Source organism: Pseudophryne corroboree, unplaced genomic scaffold (genome assembly GCF_028390025.1).
Source record: "Pseudophryne corroboree isolate aPseCor3 unplaced genomic scaffold, aPseCor3.hap2 scaffold_748, whole genome shotgun sequence".
In the NCBI taxonomy this organism is placed as follows: domain Eukaryota; kingdom Metazoa; phylum Chordata; class Amphibia; order Anura; family Myobatrachidae; genus Pseudophryne; species Pseudophryne corroboree.
Window position 1 is genome coordinate 262,000 of NW_026970328.1, and position 17,748 is coordinate 279,747.

Here is a 17,748-nt window from a genome sequence, read left to right on the forward strand (position 1 = left end):
ACTGAAATCACTAGCTTGCCCACTTGTGCAGCAGCAGAACCAGACAGCCAGAATGCTAGCTGGACAGTATGCAGTGTAGGCAGAGTCACAGGAGTATCAGATTTCATGAACTATCGACCGGGCTTCCCAACCAGAGACGAGATAGGAGGATGGAGAGAGCTGTGCCACAGGGTGGAATCCATGTGTCGCTTACAGTTCTCTCCACACCTGTGTGTCTGAGTCCTGTGTAACTTGCTATCTAGTGAGGATCTAGAGAGACATACACACACAGAGTCCTCCTGAGTCCTGCCCCAGTGGGTAAGTAGTACAGAGGCTGCTGCTGCTATTTTTGCATGTGACAAGATAAATTATAGATTTTAATTTTCTATGTGTATTTTAAGGTTGTTTCAGTTGTCTTTGTTACACTATAAGTCAATTTTATAAAATAGTTGTCTTTCAATTAGGTGGAGCTATAAAAAGTTCCCAGGCATTATTAAACTATTAGTTTAAATCTAATATAAATCATTGGGTTAAATCTAATGTACACAATTCATACATCCCAACATGAAGCATTCCAGAAGGGAAAAAATTCTTGAGTTATGATTACAATCACCTGTGTTGAACGTAACACCTTTCTTATCAATGAAATAGTTCAACACAGGTGACGCCTATCATACATTAAGAGGAAAGTCCAGGTAGAGAGGATTTTTTTAACTCCTGGAATGGGTCATGGTGGTCATTCCGAGTTGATTGCAGCCAGCAACTTTTAGCTGCTGCTGCGATCAATAGCCCACGCCTATGGGGGAGTGTATTATAGCTTAGCAGTGCTGCGATCGCTTGTGCAGCCCTGCTAAGCTAAAAAAATTTCAAGCAAAACTAGACTAGCCCTGGACATACTTACCCTGTACGATGGATCCAGCAATGATGGGCCGGATTTGACGTCACTACTCCGCCCTCCGTTCTGCTTGACATGCCTGCGTTTTACTCGCCACCCCCCGAAAACTGCTCCAAACAGTCCGAATCCGCCCATCAACGCCTCCTTCCTGTCAATCTTCTTAGTGGTCGCTAAGAGGTGGGAGGTCCTGAAACTCCAGTCTGTAGCCCTGGGAAATAAGATCTATGAACAAGGGATCTTGTCATGATGTTGTCCAGATGTGACTGAAGAATTTTAGCTGGGCTCATACCCGCCAGTCTTCCAGGCATCACAGTCCACCATCATGCTGAAGGCTTTGAGGAAGCAGAGCTTGAGCTTTGTTCCTGAGAACCAGCAGTTGCTGGTTTTCGTGGTTTACCTCTAGCACCTCTGGTGGCTGTAGAAGAACCTCTGGTTTTGCCCTTAAAATTGGCGGTCCGAAAGGACTGTAGATCAGGTCCTGAATAGGCCTTCCTGGCTGGGGGAGCTGCAGAAGGAAGATGCGTGGACTTACCCGCAGTAGCTTTAGAGATCCATTTTCTAGTTCATCTCCAAATAAGGCCTCTCCTGTGAAGGGTATGCCTTCCACGCCTTTCCTGGAGTCCACGTCAGCAGTCCACTGGCATAGTCATAAGCCTTTGAGTGCTGACACTGCCATAGCAGTGGTTCGTGCATAAAGCAAGCCTATTTCTTTTATGGCTTCCACCATAAAATTTGCAGAGTCCTGTATATGTTTCAGGAGTAAAACAATCTCCCCCTGAGGCAAGGTACCTAACCCCTCAATTAGGTTACCCGACCATTTGGCAATGGCCTTAGTAATCCACCTGCATGCTATAGTGGGTCTCAGAGCAACCCCAGCAGCTGTATGCAAAGATTTGAGTATATTCTCAATTCTACGATCAGCCGCTTCTTTTAGGGTGGCTGCACCCAGAACAGGCAATACAATTTTCCGTGACAGCCTGGATACTGATGCGTCCACTATCGGTGGATTTTCTAATTTTTTCCCTATCCTCAGGAAGAAAAGGAAAAGATGATACCAACCTTTTAGGGATTTGAAATTTCCTATCAGGATTAACCCACGGTTCTTCAAACAGGGTATTTAGTTCCTTTGACACAGGACAAGTGGCTGAGGACTTCTTTTTTATATAACAATAAGATTCTTCACTCTCCTTTGTCACCTATTCAGGGATATTCAGAACGACTCTGATAGCGTCTATGAGAGCCTCTATTCCCTGCCACAGAGTACCCTCCCTTACCTCTGTCTCCACCTCCCCCTCCTCCATGTCTGACCCGTCATCATCAGAGTCAGACTGCAGGATATGGGCCAAAGGACGTTTTTGCGGACAAATGGGAGGGGACTGAGATGCTGGTTTGGGTACTGAGTCTCTGTTCATAAACTCATTCATAGACTGTCTTAAGTATTGCGTCTCTTTCTCATTGTGGGACAATTTAGAAGAAATATTAATCATTCCCCTAATAGAATCCAGCCAATCTGGCTCTGCCCAGCTAGCCTGGGAGGGTACACTGCACTGAGTACACTGCAGTTAGCCCCCTGGAGAAGAGAAACACTGTACCTTACATGAAACACACTGTGTGTCTGACATACTGTGACAGCACACACACGCACACACACACACACACACACACACACACACACACACACACACACACACACACACGAAAATGTTAAATGCACAATTAACCCACAAAGAGCCCTTCCAGAGAGACATAGATAGTATGGAGCCAGCACACAGCACCCTTAGTGCTATTTCCAAGCTTATCTGGGTCGCAGACTAAGGCCCTCATTTCGAGTTAATCGCTCGCTAGCTACTTTTAGCAGCCATGCAAACACATAGTCTCCGCCCACGGAGGAGTGTATTTTCGCTTTGCAAGTGTGCGAACGCCTGTGCATCCGAGCGGTATAAAAAGATTTTGTGCAGAACAAGACCAGCCCTGTAGTTACTTATCCTGTGCGATGATTCCAGCGACAGAAGTCCCGGAATTGACATCAGACACTCACCCTACAAACGCCTGGACACGCCTGCGTTTTTCCAAACACTCCCAGAAAACGGTCAGTTGACACCCATAAACGCCCTTTTTCTGTCAATCTCCTTGCAATCGGCTGTGCAAATGGAATCTTCGCTAGATCCAGTGCACAGCAGAGATGCTCATTGTGCCCAGACATCGCGCGTGTGCATTGCGGCGCATGCGCAGTTTTGCCAATTTTTTACCTGATTGCTGCGCTGAGAAAATCTGCAGCGAGAGATCAACTCGGAATGACTCCCTAAGTACCCAGATTGGTGACTTCGTAGACTATTACTTGTGACAAAAAGGGGACGACCGGGCACAGGTCAAAGTATAGGTAATAGGTGAGAAACCAAAGATGGACGATTTATAATTTCTAGAGAGAATTTTATTAACTCTTTAAATTATTGTCCTTTTTGGCGGTGCGCCCAGAGCTAGGAAGTACTAGTACTGGCAAAGGGAGAAGAAGAAAGCTCTTGTGTGGGCGCACTCTTAATTCGATCTAGGAGAATTCCTAGGATATATAAGGAATAGTGTTAAAACATCTATTTATTGTTCAAAGTTAAAAATGAATATAGTTACCCACATATATGATCCAACCGTGACTGAGAAAGAAAATTGTTATGAAAAATGTTAAAATGTTCTGGTCTGTTAATCACGGAGTGATCAGAAGGGTGGGAGACGCTTGATTGTCTGACACCTGACCAGTACAGAAATTCTGTATTAATGGGACCAAGAGGAAGTCAGGGTAATCTTTTGTGTATTTATACGAGACCATTTACTGGGTCAATACTATACACTTTGCTGGTTAAACGTCTGTTCCTAAAGACACGTATGAAATAATAAACAATAGAATAATTAATTAATTAATTATTATCTTCATGGCCTGGTACTGAATTGATAGTCAACAGACTGAAGATATGAAGGAAGAAAAAATGGTGATACTGCTGTTGTTGTCACTTTTCTCATAGAGAAAAATCATTAATACTCTACAACACCGGGTATTCACAGGAGGTCTCCTCCCCCGATACTAACCCAGCCCAACGCTGTTTGGCTTCCAAGATCGGACGAGATCGGGCATTTGCAGCGTGGTATGGTAGTAGAGAGGAATATGTGATTTGTGTACCAATGAGAGTGCACCTATATAGGAATTTTGAAGAAACAAATTTATGCCAGAAAAGAGAAGTATACCATGTGGATCTACTTTCCACGTTAGACACGGCCCAGCGGACACCACTCAATGGGTGCCGTGTGCCCTGAATCGTGAATGAGAGTCCACGGAAAAAAAGTAAAAGTCAGAAAAAAAATTTATACCAAGGATTATATAATTGTTTTAAACCATTAGGCCAATCCTAAATAATATGTAGATCATACGTGATCATATACGGAGACACTAAGTATAACCGTCACATAGGATTAGAAAGAAAGCACAACCCGGACACTGGAACAATAATTCTCTGACAAGCTATGTGTGGATATTAGGTATATGCCAAAAGCCGATAGACACTAGCAGAAATGAAAATGAGAATGTTATCCCTTTATAGGATGTCTAAATTCGTTTGTGATAATATCTGCACGTATATTACAAGTATTTTGCCCAAGGTTATATACAGTATATTGGCACACAGAATTTGTAACTATACCCTGCAATAATACAAGTAATTTAGAGACAATGTATCGCACAATAATTATGCATTAGAAGGTAAGTATGTGTCAGTAAGGCGTATTATACTACACTGTCGCTTAGATACATTCACCCTGCGGGTGCAGGCTTATGATACAGTCCATTGTGCGGTTAGATAGAAATGTTCCAGAGTGTCACGGTTATAGGAGAGACTGCTGCCAGCAAAAGACTCCGTGAGAAGGTCCCCTGTGGTGGTCCTGTGGAAAACACGTTTCACCCGTTAGGGCTTGTTCACTTCCTGGACCCGACAGACACTTAGACATGAAGGGTTTAAAAACCACTGCAATTAAGGTGGCCGCCAATCGCGGCTGATATCTCGGAGCAGACGATCGGGGCGGGAATAAGGTGGCTCCCTCTCACAGCACAGGCTGATTCAGTGGGGAGCGTGAATGTCCGCCAATCACGGCTGTGTTTTGGTTTTTAAACCCTTCATGTCTAAGTGTCTGTCGGGTCCAGGAAGTGAACAAGCCCTAACGGGTGAAACATGTTTTCCACAGGACCACCACAGGGGATTCCCATCCCTCTGTATGACCATTTCCTTATGATACAGTAACCTAATACACAAAATATCTCTCCCCGTATGGATTACTTAAAGTTAAATCTAGGAGGTAATATCAAATGTACCAATTTGACTAATAGTATTGCCAAATAAGAAATCAATCTGAATATAACTATTTACCTGAGTTCTGGGATGAATGACTCCCTACTAATATGTAACATCTATTACAGTAAATTGGACACACATTTACCTGGAACATGGCAATTAACGTTATTTTTTTCCTTTCCGCCCCTTGGGATTTCCTATTAAAGAATATATTGAAGATATCAGGCCTTCAGAAAATGTAATTACAATGGCTCTCCATTTTGAGAGTCAAAATATAAACATTTTTGGTAATAAGTGACCTTATTTTAGTCCTCTACTCGGTAACGACACAACTATATCTGTAGACATTGATAAAAATTAAAAATACTTAAAATCATAATGATACAGACTATGAATCTATATACATATATATCCACTACCCCATATGGATTTGTAACAATATTCATCATTAAAGATTTACATAATAGTAGTTTAAGGACCCCTTGGAGATGATTTGTAATATCACTTTAGATAATGGATATATAATTTTAGGAGAATTCAATATGCAATAACAATATTTTCACTTGAGGTAGTGCACTATATATCATAGTTTCTTATGATATACACACTATTTGAATATTTGAGTTTGTCTTCACATATCTCTCTGGAGAGAGATTCACACAGTGTTCAGCATGATTTGCACAGCACTTTCACATGGTTTACACATTTTGATGCAGCTTACCTCACGAATCTAGTTTTATAAATGGGTTCCACTGAAAGAATCTATTTATAATTAATGTAGTAATGATAATAACCCTTAGAATATTCTCTTCAAGATACACACACTATATTCATCACCTCACTATTTAAGTCACACACATGTCCTCTTTTTCCCTTTTTTGATTTTTGCACAACTTACCACAACATATTTTCTTTCTTTCCTCTTTTTTTCACCCATCCTCCACCTTTTGTTAAATTATCAATGAGGGACATTTAAATATATCAGAGAAACATATATTAAGAAATAATAAAAAATTAAAAATAAAAATTAAAAAATAAAAATAAAAAAGTATAAATTCCAACTGCATATATATATATATATAAATATGTCAATATACTTTATAACAAATCGTCTTATATGCATATATATATATATATAGATTATCAAATTTTATTCATATCTATAATACAGTAATTTTTCTTATTATTATTTTACATTTATTTTATATTCATTTTTACTATATCTTTATTTAATTAAATGTGTATTTGGACACAATAAATAATAAAGTCTAATAACATTAATTGGACAAAAGGGCATTATTACCTTATATAATAATTTAATATACACTAATAATGTGTCTGCAACATAGATGTGTTAGTATGCAAACTAACAAGTGGAATTTTGTACAATTTGTGGACGGGATCGTCACCCGGCAACCACATCAGCTGTAATATATGCACGGATTTATTGATATAATTGACGGCCTTTGGTTCAATGAATCCAGACGGAGAAGGATTCCACACTACAACGGCTCTTGGCGCCGATGTAAGTTTTGAAAATCTGCAGGACACAGTGATTGGCAGCGGACCAAATAAAAGGATCACACTTCCCCTGCCTCTGGTTACCCTGACGAAGCTTTTTGCGAAACGTACGTAAAAAAAAAAAAAAAACATTTGTGTAATATTTCAGAGAAACCCAGAAGCAAATATTTGTTCCTTTATTACTGTAGCACTATTGTATTAGAAAACACTGTTATTAGTCAGATAAGACAATATATATCAGCCAGTAGACATAAAAAAGACGCCCAGCTGGGAGTTTTTAACCAACTTATTTCTGTTTTTCTCTATTACACACAGTCTTGTCTATTTTCGTATCACCTTATATTTTGTTTTGTTTTAATATTTCGCATTAAGTGCATCCAGGAAATTCTGGATGCAATAGTAGATTCTTTCCAATTATTTTAAGGAAACAATAAAAGTTAATTTTTATAAAAAACTTATGTGCACCAGAAACAGATCTCTTTCTCTCTTCTCTCTTTTGTCTACAATAATGTTAAGATCTGTGGTAGCACCCCCTATTTATATACTCTTATAATAGAAAAATTAATAACAGGGTTTTTTTTCAAGTATATATTCTGTAACTCAAAATAAATAAAATTAAGTTCATCTGAGTCTCCTGTGCAACAAATTTCCCTCTTCCCTTTTCCCTAAAATGCGCATAAAGGGAGGAGCCAGCCCACACTATCAAATTCTTAAAGTGCTCATGGCTCCTAGTGGACTCGTCTATACCCCATGGTACTAAATGGATTCCCAATATCCCCAAGGACGTAAGAGAAATATAGAAAATTCTGGAACTGTCCAGCACCACTGTATGTCGTACACCTGTAACCTTGCTGCAAGCTGGTCTTAGAGCTGAATCCCTTTGCCCTAAATGGTGTACAGAGAATGACCGTTTCTGACACCTCCTATAGGATTGCCCTGAGTTGTCTCCTTTCTGGACTCCGGTATGGGATATTTTGCTTACGGTTCCCTCCATTCCCGGTTTGATGCTAGAATATGCGTATTTGGTTTAAATTTAGAAGAGACACAGGGTAATTCAGACCTGATCACAGCAGCAAATTTGTTAGCAGTTGGGAAAAACCCTGGAGGTCGTTCCGAGTTGATCTTAGCTGTGATAAATTTAGCACAACTACGATCAGGCACTCAGACATGCGGGGGGATGCCCAGCACAGAGCTAGTCCACCCCGCATGTCAGTGCCGGCCCCCCCAGCACAGGGCTAGTCCACCCCGCATGTCAGTGCCCCCCCCTCCCCCCAGCACAGGGCTAGTCCTCCCCGCATGTCAGTGCCGCCCGCCCCGCAGCACAGGGCTAGTCCTCCCCGCATGTCAGGCCCATTTCCCCCCCCCCCCCAGCACAGGGCTAGTCCTCCCCGCATGTCAGGCCCATTCCCCCCCCCCCCCAGCACAGGGCTAGTCCTCCCCGCATGTCAGGCCCATTTCCCCCCCCCCCAGCACAGGGCTAGTCCTCCCCGCATGTCAGGCCCATTCCCCCCCCCCCCAGCACAGGGCTAGTCCTCCCCGCATGTCAGGCCCATTCCCCCCCCCCCCCCCCAGCACAGGGCTAGTCCTCCCCGCATGTCAGGCCCATTCCCCCCCCCCCCCCCCAGCACAGGGCTAGTCCTCCCCGCATGTCAGGCCCATTCCCCCCCCCCCCCCCCCAGCACAGGGCTAGTCCTCCCCGCATGTCAGGCCCATTCCCCCCCCCCCAGCACAGGGCTAGTCCTCCCCGCATGTCAGTGCCGCCCGCCCCCAGCACAGGGCTAGTCCGCCCCGCATGTCAGTGCCGCCCCCCCCCCCCCAGCACAGGGCTAGTCCGCCCCGCATGTCAGTGCCGCCCCCCCCCCCAGCACAGGGCTAGTCCGCCCCGCATGTCAGTGCCGCCCCCCCCCCCCAGCACAGGGCTAGTCCTCCCCGCATGTCAGTGCCGCCCGCCCCCAGCACAGGGCTAGTCCGCCCCGCATGTCAGTGCCGCCCCCCCCCCCCAGCACAGGGCTAGTCCGCCCCGCATGTCAGTGCCGCCCCCCCCCCAGCACAGGGCTAGTCCTCCCCGCATGTCAGTGCCGCCCCCCCCTCCCCCCAGCACAGGGCTAGTCCTCCCCGCATGTCAGTGCCGCCCGCCCCCAGCACAGGGCTAGTCCTCCCCGCATGTCAGTGCCGCCCGCCCCCAGCACAGGGCTAGTCCGCCCCGCATGTCAGTGCCGCCCCCCCCCCCCAGCACAGGGCTAGTCCGCCCCGCATGTCAGTGCCGCCCCCCCCCCCCCAGCACAGGGCTAGTCCGCCCCGCATGTCAGTGCCGCCCCCCCCCCCCAGCACAGGGCTAGTCCTCCCCGCATGTCAGTGCCGCCCCCCCCCTCCCCCCAGCACAGGGCTAGTCCTCCCTGCATGTCAGTGCCGCCCGCCCCCCAGCACAGGGCTAGTCCGCCCCGCATGTCAGTGCCGCCCCCCCCCCCCAGCACAGGGCTAGTCCGCCCCGCATGTCAGTGCCGCCCTTCCTCCCCCCAGCACAGGGCTAGTCCTCCCCGCATGTCAGTGCCGCCCGCCCCCAGCACAGGGCTAGTCCTCCCCGCATGTCAGTGCCGCCCGCCCCCAGCACAGGGCTAGTCCTCCCCCGCATGTCAGTGCCGCCCGCCCCCCAGCACAGGGCTAGTCCTCCCCGCATGTCAGTGCCGCCCGCCCCCAGCACAGGGCTAGTCCTCACCGCATGTCAGTGCCGCCCCCCCCCCCCCAGCACAGGGCTAGTCCGCCCCGCATGTCAGTGCCGCCCCCCCTCCCCCAGCACAGGGCTAGTCCTCCCCGCATGTCAGTGCCGCCCGCCCCCAGCACAGGGCTAGTCCTCCCCGCATGTCAGTGCCGCCCGCCCCCAGCACAGGGCTAGTCCGCCCCGCATGTCAGTGCCGCCCCCCCCCCCCCCCAGCACAGGGCTAGTCCGCCCCGCATGTCAGTGCCGCCCCCCCCCCCCAGCACAGGGCTAGTCCGCCCCGCATGTCAGTGCCGCCCCCCCCTCCCCCCAGCACAGGGCTAGTCCTCCCCGCATGTCAGTGCCGCCCCGCCCCCCCCAGCACAGGGCTAGTCCTCCCCGCATGTCAGTGCCGCCCTCCCCCCCCCAGCACAGGGCTAGTCCTCCCCGCATGTCAGTGCCGCCCGCCCCCAGCACAGGGCTAGTCCTCCCCGCATGTCAGTGCCGCCCGCCCCCCAGCACAGGGCTAGTCCTCCCCGCATGTCAGTGCCGCCCTCCCCCCCCCCAGCACAGGGCTAGTCCTCCCCGCATGTCAGTGCCGCCCGCCCCCCAGCACAGGGCTAGTCCTCCCCGCATGTCAGTGCCGCCCGCCACCCAGCACAAGGCTAGTCCTCCCCGCATGTCAGTGCCGCCCCGCCCCCCCCAGCACAGGGCTAGTCCTCCCCGCATGTCAGTGCCGCCCGCCCCCCAGCACAGGGCTAGTCCTCCCCGCATGTCAGTGCCGCCCCCCCCCCCCCCAGCACAGGGCTAGTCCTCCCCGCATGTCAATGCCGCCCGCCCCAGCACAGGGCTAGTCCTCCCCGCATGTCAGTGCCGCCCGCCCCCCAGCACAGGGCTAGTCCTCCCCGCATGTCAGTGCCGCCCGCCCCCCAGCACAGGGCTAGTCCTCCCCGCATGTCAGTGCCGCCCCCCCCCCCCCCAGCACAGGGCTAGTCCTCCCCGCATGTCAGTGCCGCCCGCCCCCAGCACAGGGCTAGTCCTCCCCGCATGTCAGTGCCGCCCGCCCCCCAGCACAGGGCTAGTCCTCCCCGCATGTCAGTGCCGCCCGCCCCCCAGCACAGGGCTAGTCCTCCCCGCATGTCAGTGCCGCCCCCCCCCCAGCACAGGGCTAGTCCTCCCCGCATGTCAGTGCCGCCCGCCCCCCAGCACAGGGCTAGTCCTCCCCGCATGTCAGTGCCGCCCCCCCCCCCCCCCCCCAGCACAGGGCTAGTCCTCCCCGCATGTCAGTGCCGCCCCCCTCCCCCCAGCACAGGGCTAGTCCTCCCCGCATGTCAGTGCCGCCCGCCCCCCAGCACAGGGCTAGTCCTCCCCGCATGTCAGTGCCGCCCCCCCCCCCCCAGCACAGGGCTAGTCCTCCCCGCATGTCAGTGCCTCCCGCCCCCAGCACAGGGCTAGTCCTCCCCGCATGTCAGTGCCGCCCGCCCCCAGCACAGGGCTAGTCCTCCCCGCATGTCAGTGCCGCCCCCCCCCCCCCCAGCACAGGGCTAGTCCGCCCCGCATGTCAGTGCCGCCCCCCCTCCCCCCAGCACAGGGCTAGTCCTCCCCGCATGTCAGTGCCGCCCGCCCCCAGCACAGGGCTAGTCCTCCCCGCATGTCAGTGCCGCCCGCCCCCAGCACAGGGCTAGTCCGCCCCGCATGTCAGTGCCGCCCCCCCCCCCCCCCCAGCACAGGGCTAGTCCGCCCCGCATGTCAGTGCCGCCCCCCCCCCCCCCCAGCACAGGGCTAGTCCGCCCGCATGTCAGTGCCGCCCCCCCTCCCCCCAGCACAGGGCTAGTCCTCCCCGCATGTCAGTGCCGCCCCGCCCCCAGCACAGGGCTAGTCCTCCCCGCATGTCAGTGCCGCCCTCCCCCCCCCCAGCACAGGGCTAGTCCTCCCCGCATGTCAGTGCCGCCCGCCCCCAGCACAGGGCTAGTCCTCCCCGCATGTCAGTGCCGCCCGCCCCCCAGCACAGGGCTAGTCCTCCCCGCATGTCAGTGCCGCCCTCCCCCCCCCCAGCACAGGGCTAGTCCTCCCCGCATGTCAGTGCCGCCCGCCCCCAGCACAGGGCTAGTCCTCCCCGCATGTCAGTGCCGCCCGCCCCCCAGCACAGGGCTAGTCCTCCCCGCATGTCAGTGCCGCCCGCCCCCCAGCACAGGGCTAGTCCTCCCCGCATGTCAGTGCCGCCCCGCCCCCCAGCACAGGGCTAGTCCTCCCCGCATGTCAGTGCCGCCCGCCCCCCAGCACAGGGCTAGTCCTCCCCGCATGTCAGTGCCGCCCGCCCCCCCAGCACAGGGCTAGTCCTCCCCGCATGTCAGTGCCGCCCCCCCCCCCCCCCAGCACAGGGCTAGTCCTCCCCGCATGTCAGTGCCGCCCGCCCCCAGCACAGGGCTAGTCCTCCCCGCATGTCAGTGCCGCCCTCCCCCCCAGCACAGGGCTAGTCCTCCCCGCATGTCAGTGCCGCCCGCCCCCCAGCACAGGGCTAGTCCTCCCCGCATGTCAGTGCCGCCCGCCCCCCAGCACAGGGCTAGTCCTCCCCGCATGTCAGTGCCGCCCCCCCCCCCCCCCCAGCACAGGGCTAGTCCTCCCCGCATGTCAGTGCCGCCCGCCCCCAGCACAGGGCTAGTCCTCCCCGCATGTCAGTGCCGCCCGCCCCCCAGCACAGGGCTAGTCCTCCCCGCATGTCAGTGCCGCCCGCCCCCCAGCACAGGGCTAGTCCTCCCCGCATGTCAGTGCCGCCCCCCCCCCCCCCCAGCACAGGGCTAGTCCGCCCGCATGTCAGTGCCGCCCCCCTCCCCCCAGCACAGGGCTAGTCCTCCCCGCATGTCAGTGCCGCCCGCCCCCCAGCACAGGGCTAGTCCTCCCCGCATGTCAGTGCCGCCCTCCCCCCCCCAGCACAGGGCTAGTCCTCCCCGCATGTCAGTGCCGCCCGCCCCCCAGCACAGGGCTAGTCCTCCAGGGCTAGTCCTCCCCGCATGTCAGTGCCGCCCGCCCCCAGCACAGGGCTAGTCCTCCCCGCATGTCAGTGCCGCCCTCCCCCCCCCCAGCACAGGGGCTAGTCCTCCCGCATGTCAGTGCCGCCCGCCCCCCAGCACAGGGCTAGTCCTCCCCGCATGTCAGTGCCGCCCGCCCCCCAGCACAGGGCTAGTCCTCCCCGCATGTCAGTGCCGCCCGCCCCCCCAGCACAGGGCTAGTCCTCCCCGCATGTCAGTGCCGCCCGCCCCCCCAGCACAGGGCTAGTCCTCCCCGCATGTCAGTGCCGCCCGCCCCCCAGCACAGGGCTAGTCCTCCCCGCATGTCAGTGCCGCCCGCCCCCCAGCACAGGGCTAGTCCTCCCCGCATGTCAGTGCCGCCCGCCCCCCCCCAGCACAGGGCTAGTCCTCCCCGCATGTCAGTGCCGCCCGCCCCCAGCACAGGGCTAGTCCTCCCCGCATGTCAGTGCCGCCCGCCCCCCCAGCACAGGGCTAGTCCTCCCCGCATGTCAGTGCCGCCCGCCCCCCCCAGCACAGGGCTAGTCCTCCCCGCATGTCAGTGCCGCCCGCCCCCCAGCACAGGGCTAGTCCTCCCCGCATGTCAGTGCCGCCCCCCCCCCCCCCAGCACAGGGCTAGTCCTCCCCGCATGTCAGTGCCGCCCGCCCCCAGCACAGGGCTAGTCCTCCCCGCATGTCAGTGCCGCCCGCCCCCCAGCACAGGGCTAGTCCTCCCCGCATGTCAGTGCCGCCCGCCCCCCAGCACAGGGCTAGTCCTCCCCGCATGTCAGTGCCGCCCCCCCCCCCCCCAGCACAGGGCTAGTCCTCCCCGCATGTCAGTGCCGCCCCCCCCCCCCCGCACAGGGCCAGTCCTCCCCGCATGTCAGTGCCGCCCTCCCCCCCAGCACAGGCTAGTCCTCCCCGCATGTCAGTGCCGCCCGCCCCCCAGCACAGGGCTAGTCCTCCCGCATGTCAGGCCCATTCCCCCCCCCCCCCCCCCAGCACAGGGCTAGTCCTCCCCGCATGTCAGGCCCATTCCCCCCCCCCCAGCACAGGGCTAGTCCTCCCCGCATGTCAGTGCCGCCCGCCCCCAGCACAGGGCTAGTCCGCCCCGCATGTCAGTGCCGCCCCCCCCCCCAGCACAGGGCTAGTCCGCCCCGCATGTCAGTGCCGCCCCCCCCCCCCAGCACAGGGCTAGTCCGCCCCGCATGTCAGTGCCGCCCCCCCCCCCAGCACAGGGCTAGTCCTCCCCGCATGTCAGTGCCGCCCGCCCCCAGCACAGGGCTAGTCCGCCCCGCATGTCAGTGCCGCCCCCCCCCCCCAGCACAGGGCTAGTCCGCCCCGCATGTCAGTGCCGCCCCCCCCCCAGCACAGGGCTAGTCCTCCCCGCATGTCAGTGCCGCCCCCCCCTCCCCCAGCACAGGGCTAGTCCTCCCCGCATGTCAGTGCCGCCCGCCCCCAGCACAGGGCTAGTCCTCCCCGCATGTCAGTGCCGCCCGCCCCCAGCACAGGGCTAGTCCGCCCCGCATGTCAGTGCCGCCCCCCCCCCCAGCACAGGGCTAGTCCGCCCCGCATGTCAGTGCCGCCCCCCCCCCCCCAGCACAGGGCTAGTCCGCCCCGCATGTCAGTGCCGCCCCCCCCCCAGCACAGGGCTAGTCCTCCCCGCATGTCAGTGCCGCCCCCCCCTCCCCCCAGCACAGCACAGGGCTAGTCCGCCCCGCATGTCAGTGCCGCCCCCCCCCCAGCACAGGGCTAGTCCGCCCCGCATGTCAGTGCCGCCCCCCCTCCCCCCAGCACAGGGCTAGTCCCCCCTCCCCCCCCGCATGTCAGTGCCGCCCGCCCCCCAGCACAGGGCTAGTCCTCCCCGCATGTCAGTGCGCCCGCCCCAGCACAGGGCTAGTCTCCCGCATGTCAGTGCCGCCCGCCCCCCAGCACAGGGCTAGTCCTCCCCGCATGTCAGTGCCGCCCGCCCCCAGCACAGGGCTAGTCCTCCCCGCATGTCAGTGCCGCCCCCCCCCCCCCCAGCACAGGGCTAGTCCGCCCCGCATGTCAGTGCCGCCCCCCCTCCCCCAGCACAGGGCTAGTCCCTCACCGCATGTCAGTGCCGCCCGCCCCCAGCACAGGGCTAGTCCTCCCCGCAATGTCAGTGCCGCCCCCCGCCCCCAGCACAGGGCTAGTCCGCCCCGCATGTCAGTGCCGCCCCCCCCCCCCCAGCACAGGGCTAGTCCGCCCCGCATGTCAGTGCCGCCCCCCCCCCCCCAGCACAGGGCTAGTCCGCCCCGCATGTCAGTGCCGCCCCCCCTCCCCCCAGCACAGGGCTAGTCCTCCCCGCATGTCAGTGCCGCCCGCCCCCAGCACAGGGCTAGTCCTCCCCGCATGTCAGTGCCGCCCTCCCCCCCCAGCACAGGGCTAGTCCTCCCCCGCATGTCAGTGCCCGCCCGCCCCCAGCACAGGGCTAGTCCTCCCCGCATGTCAGTGCCGCCCGCCCCCCAGCACAGGGCTAGTCCTCCCCGCATGTCAGTGCCGCCCTCCCCCCCCCCAGCACAGGGCTAGTCCTCCCCGCATGTCAGTGCCGCCCGCCCCCCAGCACAGGGCTAGTCCTCCCGCATGTCAGTGCCACCCGCCACCCAGCACAGGCTAGTCCCTCCCCGCATGTCAGTACCAGCCCGCCCCCCAGCACAGGGCTAGTCCTCCCCGCATGTCAGTGCCGCCCGCCCCCCAGCACAGGGCTAGTCCTCCCCGCATGTCAGTGCCGCCCCCCCCGCCCCCCCCCAGCACAGGGCTAGTCCTCCCCGCATGTCAATGCCGCACGCCCCCCAGCACAGGGCTAGTCCTCCCCGCATGTCAGTGCCGCCCCGCCCCCAGCACAGGGCTAGTCCTCCCCGCATGTCAGTGCCGCCCGCCCCCCAGCACAGGGCTAGTCCTCCCCGCATGTCAGTGCCGCCCGCCCCCCAGCACAGGGCTAGTCCTCCCCGCATGTCAGTGCCGCCCCCCCCCCCCCAGCACAGGGCTAGTCCTCCCCCGCATGTCAGTGCCGCCCGCCCCCAGCACAGGGCTAGTCCTCCCCGCATGTCAGTGCCGCCCCCGCCCCCCAGCACAGGGCTAGTCCTCCCCGCATGTCAGTGCCGCCCGCCCCCCAGCACAGGGCTAGTCCTCCCCCGCATGTCAGTGGCCGCCCCCCCCCCCCCCCCCAGCACAGGGCTAGTCCTCCCCGCATGTCAGTGCCGCCCGCCCCCAGCACAGGGCTAGTCCTCCCCGCATGTCAGTGCCCGCCCGCCCCCCAGCACAGGGCTAGTCCTCCCCGCATGTCAGTGCCGCCCCCGCCCCCCAGCACAGGCTAGTCCTCCCCGCATGTCAGTGCCGCCCGCCCCCAGCACAGGGCTAGTCCTCCCCCGCTTTCAGTGCCGGCCCCGCGCCCCCAGCACAGGGCTAGTCCTCCCCGCATGTCAGTGCCGCCCCCCCCCCCCCCCAGCACAGGGCTAGTCCTCCCCGCATGTCAGTGCCGCCCCCCCTCCCCCCAGCCAGGGCTAGTCCTCCCCGCATGTCAGTGCCGCCCGCCCCCAGCACAGGGCTAGTCCTCCCCGCATGTCAGTGCCGCCCCCCGCCCCCCCCAGCACAGGGCTAGTCCTCCCCGCATGTCAGTGCCCGCCCGCCCCCAGCACAGGGCTAGTCCTCCCCGCATGTCAGTGCCGCCCGCCCCCAGCACAGGGCTAGTCCTCCCCGCATGTCAGTGCCGCCCCCACCCCCCCCCCCCCAGCACAGGGCTAGTCCGCCCCGCATGTCAGTGCCGCCCCCCCCCCCTCCCCCCCCAGCACAGGGCTAGTCCTCCCCGCATGTCAGTGCCGCCCCGCCCCAGCACAGGGGCTAGTCCTCCCCGCATGTCAGTGCCCGCCCGCCCCCCAGCACAGGGCTAGTCCGCCCCGCATGTCAGTGCCGCCCCCCCCCCCCCCCCCCAGCACAGGGGCTAGTCCGCCCCGCATGTCAGTGCCGCCCCCCCCCCCCCCCCCCAGCACAGGGCTAGTCCGCCCGCATGTCAGTGCCGCCCTCCCCCTCCCCCCAGCACAGGGCTAGTCCTCCCCGCATGTCAGTGCCGCCCGCCCCCAGCACAGGGCTAGTCCTCCCCGCATGTCAGTGCCGCCCCCCCCCCCCAGCACAGGGCTAGTCTCCCCGCATGTCAGTGCCGCCCGCCCCCAGCACAGGGCTAGTCCTCCCCGCATGTCAGTGCCGCCCGCCCCCCAGCACAGGGCTAGTCCCTCCCCGCATGTCAGTGCCGCCCTCCCCCCCCCAGCACAGGGCTAGTCCTCCCCGCATGTCAGTGCCCGCCCGCCCCAGCACAGGGCTAGTCCTCCCCGCATGTCCAGTGCCGCCCGCCCCCCAGCACAGGGCTAGTCCTCCCCGCATGTCAGTGCCGCCCGCCCCCCAGCACAGGGCTAGTCCTCCCCGCATGTCAGTGCCGCCCGCCCCCCAGCACAGGGCTAGTCCTCCCCGCATGTCAGTGCCGCCCGCCCCCCCAGCACAGGGCTAGTCCTCCCCGCATGTCAGTGCCGCCCCCCCCCCCCAGCACAGGGCTAGTCCTCCCCGCATGTCAGTGCCGCCCGCCCCCAGCACAGGGCTAGTCCTCCCCGCATGTCAGTGCCGCCCTCCCCCCCAGCACAGGGCTAGTCCTCCCCGCATGTCAGTGCCGCCCGCCCCCCCAGCACAGGGCTAGTCCTCCCCGCATGTCAGTGCCGCCCGCCCCCCAGCACAGGGCTAGTCCTCCCCGCATGTCAGTGCCGCCCCCCCCCCCCCCAGCACAGGGCTAGTCCTCCCCGCATGTCAGTGCCGCCCGCCCCCAGCACAGGGCTAGTCCTCCCCGCATGTCAGTGCCGCCCGCCCCCCAGCACAGGGCTAGTCCTCCCCGCATGTCAGTGCCGCCCGCCCCCCAGCACAGGGCTAGTCCTCCCCGCATGTCAGTGCCGCCCCCCCCCCCCCCCCAGCACAGGGCTAGTCCTCCCCGCATGTCAGTGCCGCCCCCCCCCCCCCCCCAGCACAGGGCCAGTCCTCCCCGCATGTCAGTGCCGCCCTCCCCCCCAGCACAGGGCTAGTCCTCCCCGCATGTCAGTGCCGCCCGCCCCCCAGCACAGGGCTAGTCCTCCCCGCATGTCAGTGCCGCCCACCCCCCAGCACAGGGCTAGTCCTCCCCGCATGTCAGTGCCGCCCCCCTTCCCCGCAGAAATGCAAAAGCATAGGACGGTGACGATGCTTTTGCATCTCAGGAGTTACTCCCGGCAGCGCAGCTCCTGCAGCTGGCCAGGAGAACCTCTTCGCTGCACCGGGGCGCAG

The 17,748-nt window shown here is 58.8% G+C and overlaps 1 protein-coding gene and 1 pseudogene across 1 annotated transcript in view; one reads left to right on the top strand and one right to left on the bottom strand.

Annotated features, from left to right (window-relative positions):
- The window catches only part of LOC135040591 (aldehyde dehydrogenase family 3 member B1-like), a 270,098-nt gene that overhangs the window by 239,535 nt on the left and 12,815 nt on the right, over positions 1 to 17,748 (top strand). The window lies entirely within an intron of this gene.
- On the bottom strand, positions 3,904 to 4,022 carry LOC135040592 (5S ribosomal RNA; annotated as a pseudogene).